The 17,500-nt window shown below is 46.5% G+C and overlaps 1 long non-coding RNA gene across 1 annotated transcript in view; it reads right to left on the reverse strand.

Annotated features, from left to right (window-relative positions):
* LOC147034311 (uncharacterized) overlaps positions 1-17,500 on the reverse strand; it is a 48,279-nt gene that overhangs the window by 7,146 nt on the left and 23,633 nt on the right. Inside the window, exons 3-4 of the long non-coding RNA XR_015057995.1 lie at positions 14,008-14,171; positions 11,296-11,429 (exon numbers count right to left, since the gene is read on the reverse strand). This is a non-coding gene — a long non-coding RNA (uncharacterized LOC147034311). The remainder of the gene's footprint in view (positions 1-11,295; positions 11,430-14,007; positions 14,172-17,500) is intronic.

Raw genomic sequence — 17,500 nt, forward strand, 5'->3', positions numbered from 1 at the left:
GTTGGTAGTGGGCTGAATACGCCCGATAATTAATCGAACCGTCGAGGTCGACGAATAACACCGCTCAGTTATCCCGATAGTACGGAACGGGTCGCTTAAGTGGCCCGTGTCCGAAGTCGACCTGCGGCGAGGTGCGATCGCCCGGTCTACCCTCCGCGTGGGTACTTAGGTAGGTCGAATTTGGCGAGCAACCCTATCCCACGCGGGGGCTGATTGGCTCGATCGCGGTGAGACCGAAAGGTCCACCCGTGACTGGTTCCCGGCGTTAGTCCGAGAGGGTCACGACTGGATTGTCCGTCCGGTGGGCGACGTGCCGCGATTCGAGTTACGTGGCCGTCAGCACGCCGGCGGGCGCGAAATCCGCAACAATATATATATATATATATATATATATATATATATATATATATATATATATATATATATATATATATATATATATATATATATATATATATATATATATATGACTGTTTTTACAGCCATTTTTCCCTGCTGTGCAGGGGTTGGGCTTTTTCTTGAGGCAATGTTTTATGTCCGGATGCCCTTCCTGACGCCAACCCTGGTCGCCTCTTACGACACACAGGGATATGGTACACCTATTCTAACCAGGGCATACACTGGGACCAGTACACTGGTACTCATTTCGACGACCTCGGAAGGATGACAGGCTGAGTCAACCCCCTGGTGTTAATTCAGCAGCCAGCGGGGCTTGAACTCAGGACCCTGGGATCCCAAGCCACCACCCTAACCACTAAGCCAACACCAGGCTACATATATATATATATATATATATATATATATATATATATATATATATATATATATATGTATATATATATATATATTGTTACGAATTTCGGCCCGTCCGGCGTGCGATCGGCCACGTAACTCGAATCGCGACGCGTCGCCCACCGGAACGGACAATTCAGTCGTGACCCTTCAAGAACTACCGCCAGGAGCCAGTCACGGGTGGGGGTTTAACCTCACCACGATCGTGCCAATTGCCCACTCACGGATGATTGGGTTGCTCGCCAAATTCGACCTACCTAAGTACCTGTGCGAGTGGTCGGCTGGGTGATCGTACCTTGCCGCAGGTCGACTTCGGACACGAACCGCTTAAGCGGCTCGTTCCGTGCTGCAGAGATAACCGAGCAGAGTTATCGTCGACCTCGACGGTTCAGATTACTTATCGGGTGTTTCAACCCACTATCAATACCTTACGTGATGCAAGATGGAACTTTCAAACAGAGGAAAGGACGCAACGAAACGGGAAACAGTTTGACAAGCAAGCACTTTTATTTCACACACATGCAATCAATGCGGGAAAAGCAAAAAGGAAAATGGAACCAAAGCAAAAGCACTACTACCGACTATAATTATTTACAACACCTAAACAATTATACTTGTCGGGACTCGGCGCCACATCATGCATTCAAAATAAACAGGAAAGACCTCCCCATAGGCAGGGAGGTAGACGGGGTCCGTGGACCAAATGTGCGCGGAACCTGGAAGAGCGGCCAGGTCTACGAGACCGAAAAGGTCTTACCCGCGTCCTCGTGACGCGATGGGGGGCAAGCCGCAATGTCCGCGCAGCTGCGCCCCGACTCCGTGCCCCTGGTGTGTTCGGTGAGCCCTCTCCGGCGTGCTCTGCGCCAGCACGGTTGGGTCGGCACCACGGTTAGGGTGGGGAATGAACGGGGCCACCAGCACTATCTCAGCGTGGATGGGGGGGGGGGGATTGTTGATGCTCAGGGTCGAGCGTGGGGAATGGCTGGCTGGCTTGGTCGCTTGTGAGAGCGAAGGTGGCTCGATTCCAACGACGAGACAAGCCCAGCGACGAGACGAGCCCAGCGACCAGCGACGAGATGACACCACACTACAACTCTGAGTTTCACACAGACTCGCGTCTTTTATAGACGGGGGAGGAGCCTGTATGCAGATTTTAGGATCAAAACGCGATTGGAGGAGGGGCCACGCCACCCTCTGTTCAGCCATTGGTGTGGCAAAAAGGGGCGTGAGCCTCTTTTGATCCGAATTCCTCTCCCGTAAAGAATCCACATTCATCGCGCTTGGAGGTGGGGCCACACTGCCCGACGCTCGCCCATTGGACGGAGGAAAAGGGGCGTGAAGCCTTCCTGATCCGAATTTCTCTCCCGTAAAGGCATCCATTGCACTCGCGGCTTGCTGCGTTCGGCAGCAATCACCGAACGGCTTCGGACAGTACGACGTTTGGTGTTGACTGGTGTGGGGTCGATGGTTGTGGAAGGAGAAAGGCGAAGGTGGTGGGGGGTTTGCTGTGGTGGTTTGGTGGTTGGCAGGCATCGTTTGGGAATGGCGGTGAAGCGATGTTTGCGGGATGGAGTTGTGGAGGTAAAGAGGCAAAGGTGGTGGTGTTTGAGTTGTTGGCGGCTTAATGGTCCAAAATAACGATAGAGAAAGAAAAATGGCTAACTCAAAGCCCGGATGAATCACACATATTCCCTCGAAACAACAGGTGTGGGCTTACGACACATGAACTTATCGATATATCTCACCTGAGGACCCTTTATGGTGTATTGCGAATTTCCACAGCCGTAACATTATATATATATATATATATATATATATATATATATATATATATATATATATATATATATATATATATATATATATATATATATATATATATATATAGAAGTTTTTGTTCTTTGTTTGTCTGCATGCGATAATCTCCTGAACGGTGAAAGATAGGAGGAAACATCTGAAACAAAAAATGTCGGGACGGGCGGGCCCTGGGAAGGTTGTGGGCTCGGTGGCGAGGCCCCTCGGCCAGGGAGGTGGGTGTTTCCCCCTCACCAACCCCCTTAGGTTCTGCACGCGCTAATGTCCTGAATGGTGAAAGACAGGAGGAAGCCTAAAAAACAAAAAAAATTCGGGACGGGCCCCGGGCGGGTTATAGGCAAGGTGGTGAGGCCCCTCGGCCGGGGGGGGGGGTGTTTCCCCCTCACCAACCTCCTTCGGCTATGACTGTCATAGCCCAATAGGGAACTGATACTGGGCTCGCATCAGACCTATGTGCAGAACATTAAATTAATTCAAAAAGAACCCAGGCAACACTGGGTGCATTCACCTCGTGTGTATATATATACATACACACACACATATATATATATATATATATATATATATATATATATATATATATATATATATATATATATATATATATATATATATATATATATATATATATATATATATATATTGGGTCGCCGAAATAGACGATCTTTATTGTCAGTCATTCTGTCTGTTTGTTTGGATGTTTATTCGTTTGTCATCAGCATAATTGGTAGTAAACGTGGGCGGATTTTTACCAAACTCGGGTGGTAGGTACATCTTATGACTTCGTGCTTTGGAAATTGTGATGTTTGCTCGGGATGCTTTGGTTCCCTAATCGTCTGGAATACATTCTGCACAAACTCTCGAGCCGGATTTTCGATTGAGATCTTTGTTCATCCACAGCACCCCCTCGAACTTTGGGGATTTCCGATTTCAAACCGCATTTTCGGTACTTTTCATTCAAATGGAGACCGAGTAGTTATCAGTCGATTTAACTGGATGAGATTTGATATGCATAATCTTAAGGTGATTCCCTATCGGCTATATGACATCCATTTTGATCTATATGTAATAGTTTCCATGCTCGGCGACCCATCACCGCCTCCCGGCTTGTGTGTATATATATATATATATATATATATATATATATATATATATATATATATATATATATATATATATATATATATATATATATATATATATATATATATGGAGTGTGACGAGCACTCCCCCGATCTCCAATGGACATAAACTCCTTCACCAAAGTATCACCTCCAACCAGGCCCATTGCTGGGGGGGGGGGCATTTGGCTGCATTTCCCCCCCCCCCATGGTATATCTTGTGCCCCCCCCTTGAATGCCACCCATTTATGCCCTGTTGCATCCTGTGAACAACTTAGTGTTTAAGGACGAGCACCCACTGTGAACTTGCTGTTTAAGAGTTCACCTGTGTGAACTAAAACCCTTATTCCAGATGTTCAACGTGGTGAATAATAAGGCCTTCTTGGATAAACTGTTCTTTAATAATATCCTTCTTTGAATAACAGTCAAGAGATAAGTGTGCGCTTGCCAGCGCATCTCCAAAAGCAATTGCCAAGACAATACAGTCCAAGCCCACAAGATAAAAGATAATAACGCAAGCACCAACACCAGCAGCCAAGACTACAGACAGCCGCAAGACCTCGTGTCGAATGTCAATGCTGTGGGTGGTTATATAAATCGTGGATCATTTAGTTTGAAGGAATAGCCAATCAGCGTCTTCGATATGGAGGCCCTATTAAGCAGGTTACCTGATTGGTTGTAAGTTAGGTATGAATGTAATATAGTCATAATATGAATAAGGAAAAGACATATTTACCTAATTAAAGATGAAGTGCACCACGTGACCTTCACAACCCTCCACCTTACAAAAGTAATTTTCTAATAAAAATTTAAAATGTGTGTTTGCAATCGTGCTTACACTTGAAATTATGCAGATAAAACCTGTTTTTGTTGCATGCATCATTAATAAATAAAACCATCAACGGTCAAATCATGCGAGTCGCGAGGGACGAGTCATGGAGACCGCTAACTCGCAGCAGTAGAAAAAGACATGGATATACGAAAATGGCTAAGAAAAGGAAAAAGGTTGTGGTTGTGGTTGTGGTCAGCACCTGCCATGGTCGGCTGCTTTGTACTTCTGATGTTTAAGTTAAATGTTGTGTTTGGTGCTTTGCATATCCCATATCTAGTGCTTTGTACATAACCTTACCTCTGTGTAATTGACTGCTTTAAATGCGGACCTTGTGGTATCTTCAGGCTGGTCGTATTTGCTGTTGATAGTTTAACGTGATGATCGCAGGTCATAGCCGACTGTATCTTATTTCAAAGTGCACTGATTCCGGTGCCAACCTCCCCCGTTTAGTCATTGTATCTCTGGTATATTAATTTTCTAATGCCAATTCTTAACAACACCTTGTATAAGTGCATCTTAATTGGTGCCAATTGTCTAATCATTGAATATCTGCATTGTGAATGTGCCAGTTTGTTGCGGCTCTCCTGCATTCGAATAATTTTAGGCTAAAAACATCAGAACATATTAAATCTTGCTGAGATCAATTTGGTTAGTATGTGACGGCAACCTCAGTATAGATGTGTCAATGCTGCATGAATACAATAGCATACCGGGTTATCAAAAATATTAAATATAATAATTGTCCCCCCCCCCCATCCAGTTCATATGTCCCCCTTAATACTGAGTCCTGGCAACAGGCCTGCCTCCAACCCAGAGGCCTCAACCTCGTGACTCTGTCAAACAGACAATGATTACATGGTCAACATCAGTTGAACATCAAATGGAGCCACCTATCCAGATTTGAGGCTTCATTGCCTCTTTTGAAGTTGCCTTTTTTCTACAAAAAAGGTAAAAAATATCAAAACATTTAAACAGCTTGGGACATGCACCATGAACCCATGGCCAAATTACACAGAACAGCAAGACTGTCCCATTGGCATACACATGCCTCTCAGCACAAAGGCTGAAGTACATGGTCAAACAAACACACATCCTAAACCCAAAGGGCCAGAATGCATCGTTATACAATTGGACCACTCCATAAGAGTGCATACCCATGACTTCAACGACATGCTGTCCTGAATTTGGGCTTGTTTGCCCTCATTCAGGATGGCATACCACTAAATATATAACCAATGATGACCACATTCATCATTTAAACATCAATTGCACCTCCTGGCTGTTATGGTGAGTATCGCCGTGGATTATGTTTCACATGGTAAAACGGCATAAAATCGCAAAGAACAACCATCCATCTGCCACCCATTTGATTGTTCCAGCAAATGCAAACCATTCAACCATGAGGCACGTGGTGCGATCGGCAGGTAAATCAAAATATGTGGAGTGTGACGAGCACTACTCCCCCGATCGACAATGGACAAAAAGTCCTACACCTTTAGTGTGTGTGTGTATATGTCGCCTCCATAACTCCAAAACCATGAAACCTAGCAGCCTGAAACTTTGTATGCATGTGAGGGAACCCCAACGGAGTACAAGAGTGAAAATTGGGTGTTTGGGTTAATTAAAACACCCCTTTTGAAGAAAATTAATGGCCTTGCTTCATTATATCTTTTATGAGGTGAATCCTCAGCCACCTTGCTCTCCATGGGGTCTTAAGGTGCATCTTTGGTTACCTTGCTGGCGTTTAATTCGCCATTTTCTTCGACCTGCTTGACAATGCCTTGAGTTGGAACAGTTTTCAGCGATTTATTAAAGATGAAGTTTTTTTTGGCTGCTCTTAGAGCACCCTTATTCTGGACATTTCCATCTGTCTGTCTGTCCGTGAAACTTTGGTTAAGCCAAGGGGCTAAACCACTCAACCGATTCCAATGAAATTTGGTAGGTAGGACCAATATTTCTGGGAATCGTGTGCTTTCGAATATGGGACCCCGGGCCCAAGCAACGGCATAGCAACGGCCCTTTAAAGTGGTCAAAAAATCTAAAAAAATCAAAAAAATAAATCGAAAAATCGAAGCTTAGAGTTCTGTGCGCAATCTATGCTCCCTTCATGCTCCTTTAACAAAAATATTTGTAGAAGGAGATAGGTTTTGGGTGAGTACATGTCGAACATTTCAGAAACGGTCAATTGCGAATATATCTAAGACAAAGAGTCTGATTTTGATGAAACTTGGGTGAAATGAGTACAACGTGGCTAGCATGTACACAAAAATGAATGGTTGCTATGCACACCTCCGTTGCTTAGGCCTAAGTCACATTTGCTCTATGGCGAGGATACGGCGGCCGTACGCCCTCTGAATTGACAGAAACGTGCGGTGGCCGCAGAGTTTCTGCGGTGGCCTCAGGGTAGCCCTACGCCGCTTGGCTATCTTTTACAGGCCGTAGGGGTCGCCGTGGAATTATAACGCGGAGTTATAACTTTTTTCATTTCTACGTTCGCCGTAGCAATTCGACAAGCTGAAAAAAAAAAACTGGAAAAAAAAACAATTAACCCATTCGTTACCGTCCGTCTGGCCGCACGGTCGCCTTAGGGCCCCCCCTTGCGGTCGCCTTGCGGGCACCTTGAGGCTACCTTGCGTCTGCCTTGAAAATTCTATGGCCGCCGCAGGGCCTCCTTAAGGTCACCGTGCGACATCAAATCAAAGACCGTACGGCAACCCCACGTTTTCGGTCTCCACAATTTCTAAATACGCCATGCGGCTCCCCGAAAAATAAAAACATATGTGACTGCTACATTGTGTGACCGTGGAAATACTGCGGCCGCCGTATAATTGCTAGTGGCCGTAGATTTTGGAGACCCCACGGCCACCGTGGCAAATGTGACTTAGGCCTTAGCAACAGCTAAAATACTTTATCGTACATCGTACACTTATTGTGGACTGTACAAAAAAAATCAATACCTCCGAAACTGGACCTCCGAGGGACCTGCTTTTTTGTGCCCAAGGAGAATGTCTTACAGCATCATATAAAAAAATAAAATCTTTAGCGAATAGATAAATGGAATTTCCAGGGCTGCCATTTGTTGGAGTCTCTTTGGAAACATGCCTGAAATTTGACAAGGCGGGTTTCTGGGCGCAAACTAAGAGGGCTGTGATAATCATATTTATTGTGCTAAGTTGATTGATAGCATGTACATGAATATCGGCGAGTCGCGTCGGCCATCTTTCCATCTAGAGCGAGCAGCCATGTCACCTACCGGCTTGTTTAAACTTTACTCACTTATAAAATCGAATGCCTGATCATCATACTTATGAATTGCAGGATACATTGCAATGCTTATAAACGCCAGGAGACACCAGTGTTTGTGGCTTTATTTCATTTCTGCACATGCCATAACCTCAAGAATCTCTTAAACTAAACCAAATTTCAAAATTTAAGCTCCAGAATTGAACTTAGCAGCAGTTATGACAGCTGAAAAAAGTTCATTTGTCCATTTTGTACATTGCTTGAGCATTTCTGGGTGCATGGGTTTATATGACAGATGGAGACGGTTGAGCCGCTGTGGCGACCCCTAACGGGAGCTAGCCGAAAGAAGAAGAAGAAGAAGGGTTTATATGACAGATTGGCATATATATGACTTCCCCTTATGCAGCGTTCCCGTCACTTTGATTACTCTCCCCTCATGCTGCTTACCCTCCCTACACACTGCCTTCCCCTCCTCTCATGTTGCCTTCTTCTCCTCCCCTCACCCTACCTTTGCCTCCTCTCACACTGCCTTCCCATTCCCTCTGCTCACTCACATATTGCTCCCCCCCTCATGTTTCCTCCCCACCCGATGCTCCCCTCCGCTCACGCTGCCACCCCTTTCCCTCATACTGCTTTCCCCCACTCATGCTGTCCCTTCTCACCCTGCATTCCCCACACCCTCATGCTGCCTTCCCCTCCCCTTGCACTGCCTTCCCTTCCATCCCCTCTCACTGCCTTCTCTTCCACTCATGCTGCCTTGCCCTCCTTTCACTCTGCCTTTCCCTCCTTTCACTCTGGCTTTCCACCCCCCCCCCCCATTATGCTGCCTTCACCCCCTCACACTGCCTTCGCCCCTCACAGTGCCTCCCTACCGTCACACTTCCTCCCCCTCCTGCTTCCTTGTCCTCACCCTGCCTTCCCATTCCCTCCCCTCACACAGCCTCTCCTTTCCTTCATGCTGCCTCCCCCTCCCCTCACACCGCCTCACCCCTCATGCTACCCTCCCTGCACGATGCCGCCCCTTTCCCTCAACTGCTTTTCCCTTCTCACGCTGCCTCCCCGCCCCCTCGCGCTGCCTCCCCCACCCCCTCGTGCTGCCTCCCTCCACCCCACTTGCTGTGTACCCTTCGTTCCCCTCTCGCTGCCTTCCCTTCCCTCCCCTCATGCTGTCTTCGCCCCCCCTCTTGCTGCATTCCCTCCCTCCACTCTCACTGCCTTCCTTTCCACTCACGATGCCTTCCCCTCCCCTCACACTGGCTTTCCTCGCACCCTTCACACTGACCTCCCCTCCCCTCATGCTTCCTCCCCCTCACGCTGCCTCCCCCACTCCCTCTCGCTGCCTTCTCCTCCCCTCACCCTGCTTCTCCCCCTCCTCTCTTGCTGCCTTCCCTCCCCCCCTCTCGCTGTATTGCCTTCTCTCCCCTCACACTGTATTCTCTTCCCCTCCCCGCACTCCCATTCCCTCTCCTCACGCTGTCCTCCTCCCAAGCTTCCTCCCCTCTCCACCCCATGAACATCTTCCGGTGGTCTCCACGTGCTGTATCAACATGCTGTTTTAACATAACCCATTTCGTTCAATCCTGGACAACACCCCCCCCCGCCCCCCACTTTCGCCACAAGACTCACTGCACCCCACCGCTTTCTCCGCTCCCCCACCCCTCCTTACTCGCAAGTCAAGAACCTCTCCCCTCACGCCTACCTCCTCACAAACCCCCACCCCTCTTCCCCCTCTCCTCCTCGCTCCCACTCCCTCTCCCGGAGTGTAAAGCGACGTTTGTTGAGGTGTCGCCCTCCCCACACCACCTTCCTCGCTCATAACCCCTTCCTAGCTCCCCCCTTCTTCACCCCTCCTTTACCTCCTCCCTCTCCTCACTCACACCCTCTCCTTCTCCTCTCTTTCTGCCCCTCACCTGGCTCTCTCCCTCCTCTGTACTTCCCTTACCTCCACTCACTCTCCCACCACTCCTCTCCCCTCATCCTCACCCCTTCCCCTCTGTTAAGGAGACTATTTCGGACTGTTGGTTTAGTTCTGAATTTAAAAGAGCTTCCCCAGAGTGTAACATGTATGAATCAGATTTGGAGTGAGCCAACGAGAGGGGTGCAAATGTCGCGATATGTACGAGCATGTATGCATGCTCATACAGGCCTTTGCCAGGGAGACTGTGGGTTTTAAATGCTCCCTCTCAGTTTTATATAGAACGCCCACCCCTCTTTGCTCCCCCTTCCCCCACCCCTCTTTGCTCCCCTCCCCCTCAACCCTCTTTGCTCCCCTCCCCCCACCCCTCCTTCTTTCCCTTTCCTCCACCCCTCCTAACTCTCTCTCAACTGGCTCCCCCACCCCCTCCTCACTCTAACTCCCTACTCGCTTCCCCACCCCCCTCCTCACTCTCACTCCCTACTCACTCCCCCACCCCTCACTCTCACTCCCCAATTGCTCCCCCACCCCCTCACTCTCACTCCCTACTTGCTCCCCCACCCCCTCACTCTCACTCCCTACTCGCTCTCCCCAACCCCCGTCCTCACTCTAAATCTCTACTCGCTCCCCACCCCTCCTCACTCCCAACTCGCTCCCCCACCCCTCCTCACTCACTCCCTACTCGCTCCCCCACTCCCCCTCCTCACTCTCACTCCCTACTCGCTCCCCACCCCTCACTGTCACTCCCTACTCGCTCCCCCATCCCCTCACTCTCACTCCCTACTCACTCCCCACCCCTCACTCTCACTCCCTCCTCGCTCCCCCACCCCTCACTCTCACTCCCCAATCGCTCCCCCACCCCCTCACTCTCACTCCCTACTCGCTCCCCCACCCCTCACTCTCACTCCCTCCTCGCTCCCCCCCTCTACTCACTCTCACTCCCTAAGCTTTTGCCAGGAGAGGAAATGTGGGATAGAAAGTGCCTTATCACGCGGAGGCCCAAAAAAGTTTGACGACATTGCTGAAATAACAGAAAATGTAAGAGGCTTCAAAAATGAATCATGTAGTCTGAATGCAAATAATTTTGTCCTTGCAAATCTTTTGAAGCCTTAAGTCGGCAGACTTCGAAATTTCCTTCCTCAAAGGATTCGCTGATTCCAATGTCTCCTGTATTTAGTCAATTTTCACTGCCATAAGACGCTGCACAAATCCTGGCAGTGAATGATACTACTGACAAGCCTACAGCTGCCATCAAGTTCCATACAATGTGCTGGGATAGCGATAGTGCTATGCAGTATACTACCACTAATTAATCGGATTGATAATTCTCGGTATCGAGATTAATTCATTAAATGCGACACCTAGACTCATTTGTTGCTCTTTTTCCCACCTGTGGAACCAACTTCCACATTCTCTTCAATCTCATTCTTCCCTCAAGGTCTTTAAGACAGCTGTTCACCACCTTCTCAAATCATCCCCAATTCTAAACCATGATCTTTCCTACACCAATTAACCCCCTTCCTCCCCCAAATTTTGCTTCTGTATCCATCTTGTTCTCCCCTCCCCTTCATCGTTACCCGCATCTCTTGTCTGTCCGTCTCCATCTCTTGCCTCCCTCTGCCCTGCTCCCTGGTGGCATTGGCATTCCCATCTGCTGTTCCTTTTGTGATGTTGCATCCTGATCCCTTCTGTGTTCCACGAGCAATTGAGTCTGTAAAAAAAAAAAAATTCATTAAAATCATCTTACCGCACTTGGCACAATCATTTTTGGGACCTTTTTTCCCCATGCATCCTCTCAGTGAGTGATTGACCACACCGAACTGCCTTGCCCAGGTGCTATCAGGTTAATTACTCCAATAAGAATCACCATATATCAATGGATTGACAACATCTCCAGGAAAGGTAAAGCCTGTGATTGTTTTCCAAAAAGAATTGAGACTTTACTCGAAGGTGCCAAATTTGTAAATTGTGTACACCTGAGTTTGCTGTTGAAAGAAAACCATTCGAATTTTGTCGAGTACGATGCTCCGTCCACGCATGTTAATTTCTCGCAGTCTACTTCAACCTTTCTCGAAGATTCTCAAAAAAACTTTTTTGCCCTCAAAGAAATTATGGCGCCTGATGTAGTAATTTTTTCTTGTCCTTCCACCACTCCAGCATCCCTGCGCGTGGCTCTCGGTCCTGGGTCATGAAGGATCTCCTTACATTTCCGCGTCCCCAGCACGTCGCTACCTTTCTTTCACCGTTTACCATTGCTGCTGATAGTGGAAAAAATACACACAGATTGACAGACAGATTATACACGAGGGACATTGCAGAATGTAGGGAAAAAAGAGGCTTAGACACAAACATTCGGGCAGAGCTTTCGAAACACTTTGCTCGACACGATCATTGTACTTGCAGCAATTACATGACACTTATGCTAACATGCACGATGAAATAACTATTCTAATCTATGCTCCATTTAACCCCCCCTCAGCCAGATCCCCAGTCATGTCCCTGTACGTACCGTTCTCCTCTTTCCTCCCACTATCCTCCGTACGGTGAAATGGAGTCGATAAACTGATAGATTGAATTGACGTGCGACGTGTTAATGGAGAGCAGGTATGAAGAGACGAATGGCTTCCTTTGGTACCTGCTTCTCCCTGGGTGTATAAATACTTGTACCTTCACTAACGTGGAATCAGAATTGCAACGACAAATCATTGAACGGTGTGCATTGATGTAACCAAGTGGTTAAAGGTTATCCGCATACATTTTGCAATAAAAATAATCCTCTCCGGAGGAAAAACCCCCATTATTCAATGTTTAACCTTTAACTTTAAATGTATGTGTCACGGCGGCGATGAGATGATGTTTTGCGAATTTTAAAAATAGGTTTTAAATGGGGCGTGGGGACAAAAGATGGAGTAAATTAAAAGGCTACACTCTGTTAATCATTCCTCAGCTTCAAGAACTGAAAGGTCAAATAAAAATAACAAGGTTATTGTTTCTCATGTTGAGTCGATTCGATTTGCATTGTTACAAGCTGTTGGCATAGTCTTTACGCTTTATCGCACGTGGTCAAGTGAAGTTAATGATGTAATTGTAATGATGTAGTTAGGTGTAAGATTCATTTTCATAGAACTATACAGTAGGATTCACATCAAGACTTGGACCGTTAGGCCTTGTCCTCCTCCCCTGAGATGGAGCACTTGTGGCTCTTCACAGCGGTCATCGACATCGCTGCGATGAAACGCAAGACACCGTTGAAGGTCATTCGGATGGTCAACGACACGTGTGTTGCATCCACAGTTATTCCAAACGGACCTTACCCATTATATCCATTTTCATGGTCTATTGAATCATATTGAGGGTTTATAAGAGCTATGCTTGAAAAAGATACCGAGCCTGGTGTTGGCGCAGTGGTTAGGGCAGCGGCTTGGGATCCAAAAGGTCCTGAGTTCAAGCCCCGTTGGGCCACTGAATTAATACACCGGGGGGTTGACTCAGCCTGTCATCCTTCCGAGGTCGGCGAAATGAGTACCAGTATACTGGGCCGGTGTATACCCCAGTTAAAATAGGTGTACCATATCCCTGTGTCGTAAGAGGCGACCAGGGTTGCGTCAGGAAGGGCATCCGGCGTAAAACATGTGCCAAATCATTATGCGGATCATACGGATGATCCGCTGTGGCGACCCCTAACGGGAACAGCCGAAAGAAGAAGAGAGATGCTTGAAAAAGATACCATAGGGCATAGGGGGTCATTCACATCCAAATGATTGTACATGAGACAGCCGACTTAACCTCTGCTGGGACTGCTCTAGAAAGGCATTTTCTGACGAATTGGACTGCAGTGGGAATCGAACCCAGAACCAAAGAGCACAAAAAAGGCCAATTTTACTGTTCTATAAGTGATAGTATATATCTGGATCAATATTAGTGAGAACCAGCTGAGTAGAAGGGAAGAGATTTGGGGGAAGGGAAGAGGAGGGTTAGGGTGGGCAGGGTGGGAGAAAAAGGTGCAAGGTGGATGGGGAAGTGGTAGTAGAAACAGAGGCCTGGCTATTAAGGGCAATATAAATGAGAAACAATGTGGGCGGATCCAGAACAGATGTTCTTGCAGGATAACCCACAAAATGTCAGTGACCTATACGCTTCATGGGAAGCTATTACAGGTAAGCAAGAGAGCTATTTGTGTGTTTGTAACAGTGTCTGTAAATCTGTTAATGCTCTTTCTATCCATATGACTGCAACGGAATGTCAGACATCTCAGGATGACAGTGAGGCTTGCAGCGCCATCATAATACCTGGACAGGTGTGCAAGGAAACAACACGATGTTCGTGGGTGCCGTCTTGATCAGCAGTTTGCAGGTGGTTCTCGAAGGTCGCTTGTGTCGGTGGAAAAGCTTTTGAAACGCATCAAGGTGAGACTAAACGTGCCTTGTTGCTGGATAGACGTGGTGGTGTGAAGCTGGTGGAAGAGATAGATAATTATGCTATGGATACAAGGATGGAGGAAAGCAGTCCATAACCCGACATGGCAAAGAGGGTTAAAATGAAATGACCAACGATGGCAGATGGCAATGCATGCTGAAAGGCAATGCTCAACATCGGGTTGAAGCGACAGGTAACATGATTTTGAGTTTTTGGAAAGGAAAGGATTGGTGCTGTTAAAATTGCTACTAATTAAAAGAGAGTATTATCCATTGTTTAGAGAGAAACGACTGGCATAGCTGTGGGGAGAGAGAGAAAAAGAGAAAAAGAGAAAAAGAGAAAAAGAGAAAAAGAGAAAAAGAGAAAAAGAGAAAAAGAGAAAAAGAGAAAAAGAGAAAAGAGAAAAAGAGAAAAAGAGAAAAAGAGAAAAAGAGAAAAGAGAAAAAGAGAAAAAGAGAAAAAGAGAAAGAGAGAAAGAGAAAAAGAGAAAAAGAGAAAAAGAGAGAAAGAGAGAAAGAGAGAAAGAGAGAGAAAGAGAGAGAAAGAGAGAGAAAGAGAGAGAAAGAGAGAGAAAAAGAGAGAAAGAGAGAGAAAGAGAGAGAAAGAGAGAGAGAGAGAGAGAGAGAGAGAGAGAGAGAGAGAGAGAGAGAGAGAGAGAGAGAGAGAGAGAGAGAGAGAGAGAGAGAGAGAAAGAAAACGTTAGCAAAGGCTGAGAGATTATCTGCAGAATATCTCAATCAGAGCAGCAGGATGACAGAAGAGCAGGAAAAAAAAAATCGAACACCTGTCAACAACCCACGCAAGGTGATGAAATCATCGTTTGAGGCGAAAAGTGCAGGTGCATTGGAGACTCTAAAGTTGGAGGTTGGAGGAGCACATGAGAAGTACAGATGCAGATATGTACGAGGACCAGCCTTTGGATTGGAAAACATTCAGAACCGACATTCCCAGAGAACACACTGCAAAGGTAATAGGACAGTTTTGAGTCTTCGATCGATACATTGGCTCAATGTGGAAGCGAAGATTTTCCTTGTGGCGAGTCAGATAGATATTTATTTGAGCAACAATTAGGAGCAGTTATTATAGGTCCCCCACCTTTTGGGGAATACGAGGAATAGATCTGTATAATAAACAAGCCGGTAGGCGGACATGGGTAGTCGATCAAGTCAAATTTAGTCGTTTTTCAGCCGGTACTAGCCAACAAAAGTTTCCATAACAACGGTTCTTTCTCACACATAACCAGGACATACCATGAACCTACCATACCAGTTTCATGTATATCTGACTCATAGTCTCTGAGATATAACGAACTTCGTTTTTTTATTGTTTTCGACCAGGGTTCATTCAAATTCTATCTTCTCCGACAGTTTTCATAGGATCCGGCTGGAAAATTTTGACAATATGGCTCAATGTACTGCCCACAGTCGCTCGTGGCCCGATTTTTGATTTTCAAAAACATTTTTTTTTGAGATTTTTTTTGAAAATTTCAAAGGTCCGTTGCTAGGCAACGGATGGGTCCATAGCAACGGTTCTAATTTGCACACAACTAAGTCATGGTATGAACCTACCAACCAAGTTTCATGAAAATCGCCATTGTATTTACAAAGCACTGGACCGAACAGAAATACATAGACAGACAGACAGACAGACAAACATATCGACGGAAATACTGATAATAAGGGTAGACTAGATAGACTACCCAATATTGAACGGTTTTTGAAATATCATGTACACAAGCCAAGTTATTGACATGGTTACCATGGCAACATAATTCAGCCAATCACCAACGTGATCGAATCAAGTTGAGATAATGTCATGAGGAATACATATGTATCTACAAGATGAAGGCTAAATGTTCAACAGTGCTTGAAATAACACTCTTACTATATCTCTGACAAATATCACACTCTCACTCTGTCTCACTGACAGGACCACCTGGACCCCCCCCCCCCACATCTACTTTCTGAATAATCATCTTGATGAAGTCCTTTCATTCAAGCTTCTGGGTCTCACTATCTGCCATGATCTTTCCTGGGAAAGCCACATTTCTAACCTCGCCTCCAAAGCCAGTCGCCGACTGGGAATTCTCCATCATGCAAAGTCCTTCCTCAGCCCACCTGAGCTCCTGACCACATGCAGAGCTTTCGTCCACAGCCTGATGGAGTACTGCTATCCCCTCTGGGCGAGTACTCCCACCTATAACCTTTTCGGCTTCACGCTGCAGACACCAAGGCATTTTACGATCATTGGTATCTCCCGCGGTGAGGCTGAGTCTTTGGGCCTCTCAGTCTCTCACCGCAGGCAGGTCCGTGGTTTTTCTGTCTTCTACCGTCTCCTCTTCGGTCTCACCCCCCTCCTGCTCTGTCTGCAATGTCCCCCCCCTCCCCCATATTTCTTCAGGTCACTCAAAATCTGCCAACAACCCCCTTCTGGTAAAACTACCAAAATCAAGAATCACTGCTCACCTTCACTCTTTCATTCCTCTTTTTCTCCGCCTTTGGAACAAACTCCCACACTCTTCAATCCCACTCTTCCCTCCAGGTCTTCAACACAGCTGTTCACCACCATCTCTCATCTTCCCCCATCCAAAACCACGATCTTTTCTACCCCCATTAATCCACCCCAAACCCACCTCCTTCAAAATCCCTGCTTTCTTTCCCGAAAGTTCCCTGTCATGTAAGGACCTGAAAGTCCCTGTAATGTCCATCTTGTTTACCCCACGTACCCCGCCCCATCCCTCTCCCTTGCACAAATCTCCTAATGTCTCTGTTCCCCACTGTTTTTTTATTTCTCTCTCCCACCCCTCTTGTTTCCTGCCACCCTTGTTGTGCGTTCTGTGTGTTAGCTCTCATACGAGCCTCGACAATGCATACAAAAAAAAAGATGGCGTACACAAGCCAAGTTATAGAGACGGTTGCCATGGAAACATAAACGTCATCCAATTTCAGCCGTGATCTCATCAGGTTGAGATAAAGTAATGAGAAATGGATATCTGGAATCTGAAAGCTAAATGTCCAATGGTTTTTGGAATATCACGGACCCGAGCCAAGTTACCCAGATGGTTGCCATGGCAACAAATTTCAGCCAATCACAGCCGTAATCTCATCAGGTTGAAATAATGTCACGAGGAATAGATTTTATTCATTTATTTATTTACAGTCTTCGTGGATGGCCTTGTTTCGTAAGAGGTGATCGATTGTTCAGTTGTTTGGCAGTTTCTCCTCCATCCTTTATTGTTCTCCCTCTTGGCATGACATGTAACATGAAAGAATAGATATCTGTAACGTGAAAGAATAGATATCTGTAACGTAACACGATATGTCTCTGTGTGTGTGTGTGTGTGTGTGTGTGTGTGTGTGTGTGTGT

Source organism: Eptatretus burgeri, chromosome 1 (assembly GCF_056783735.1).
Source record: "Eptatretus burgeri isolate ZD-2024b chromosome 1, Ebu_testis_v1, whole genome shotgun sequence".
NCBI lineage: Eukaryota > Metazoa > Chordata > Myxini > Myxiniformes > Myxinidae > Eptatretus > Eptatretus burgeri.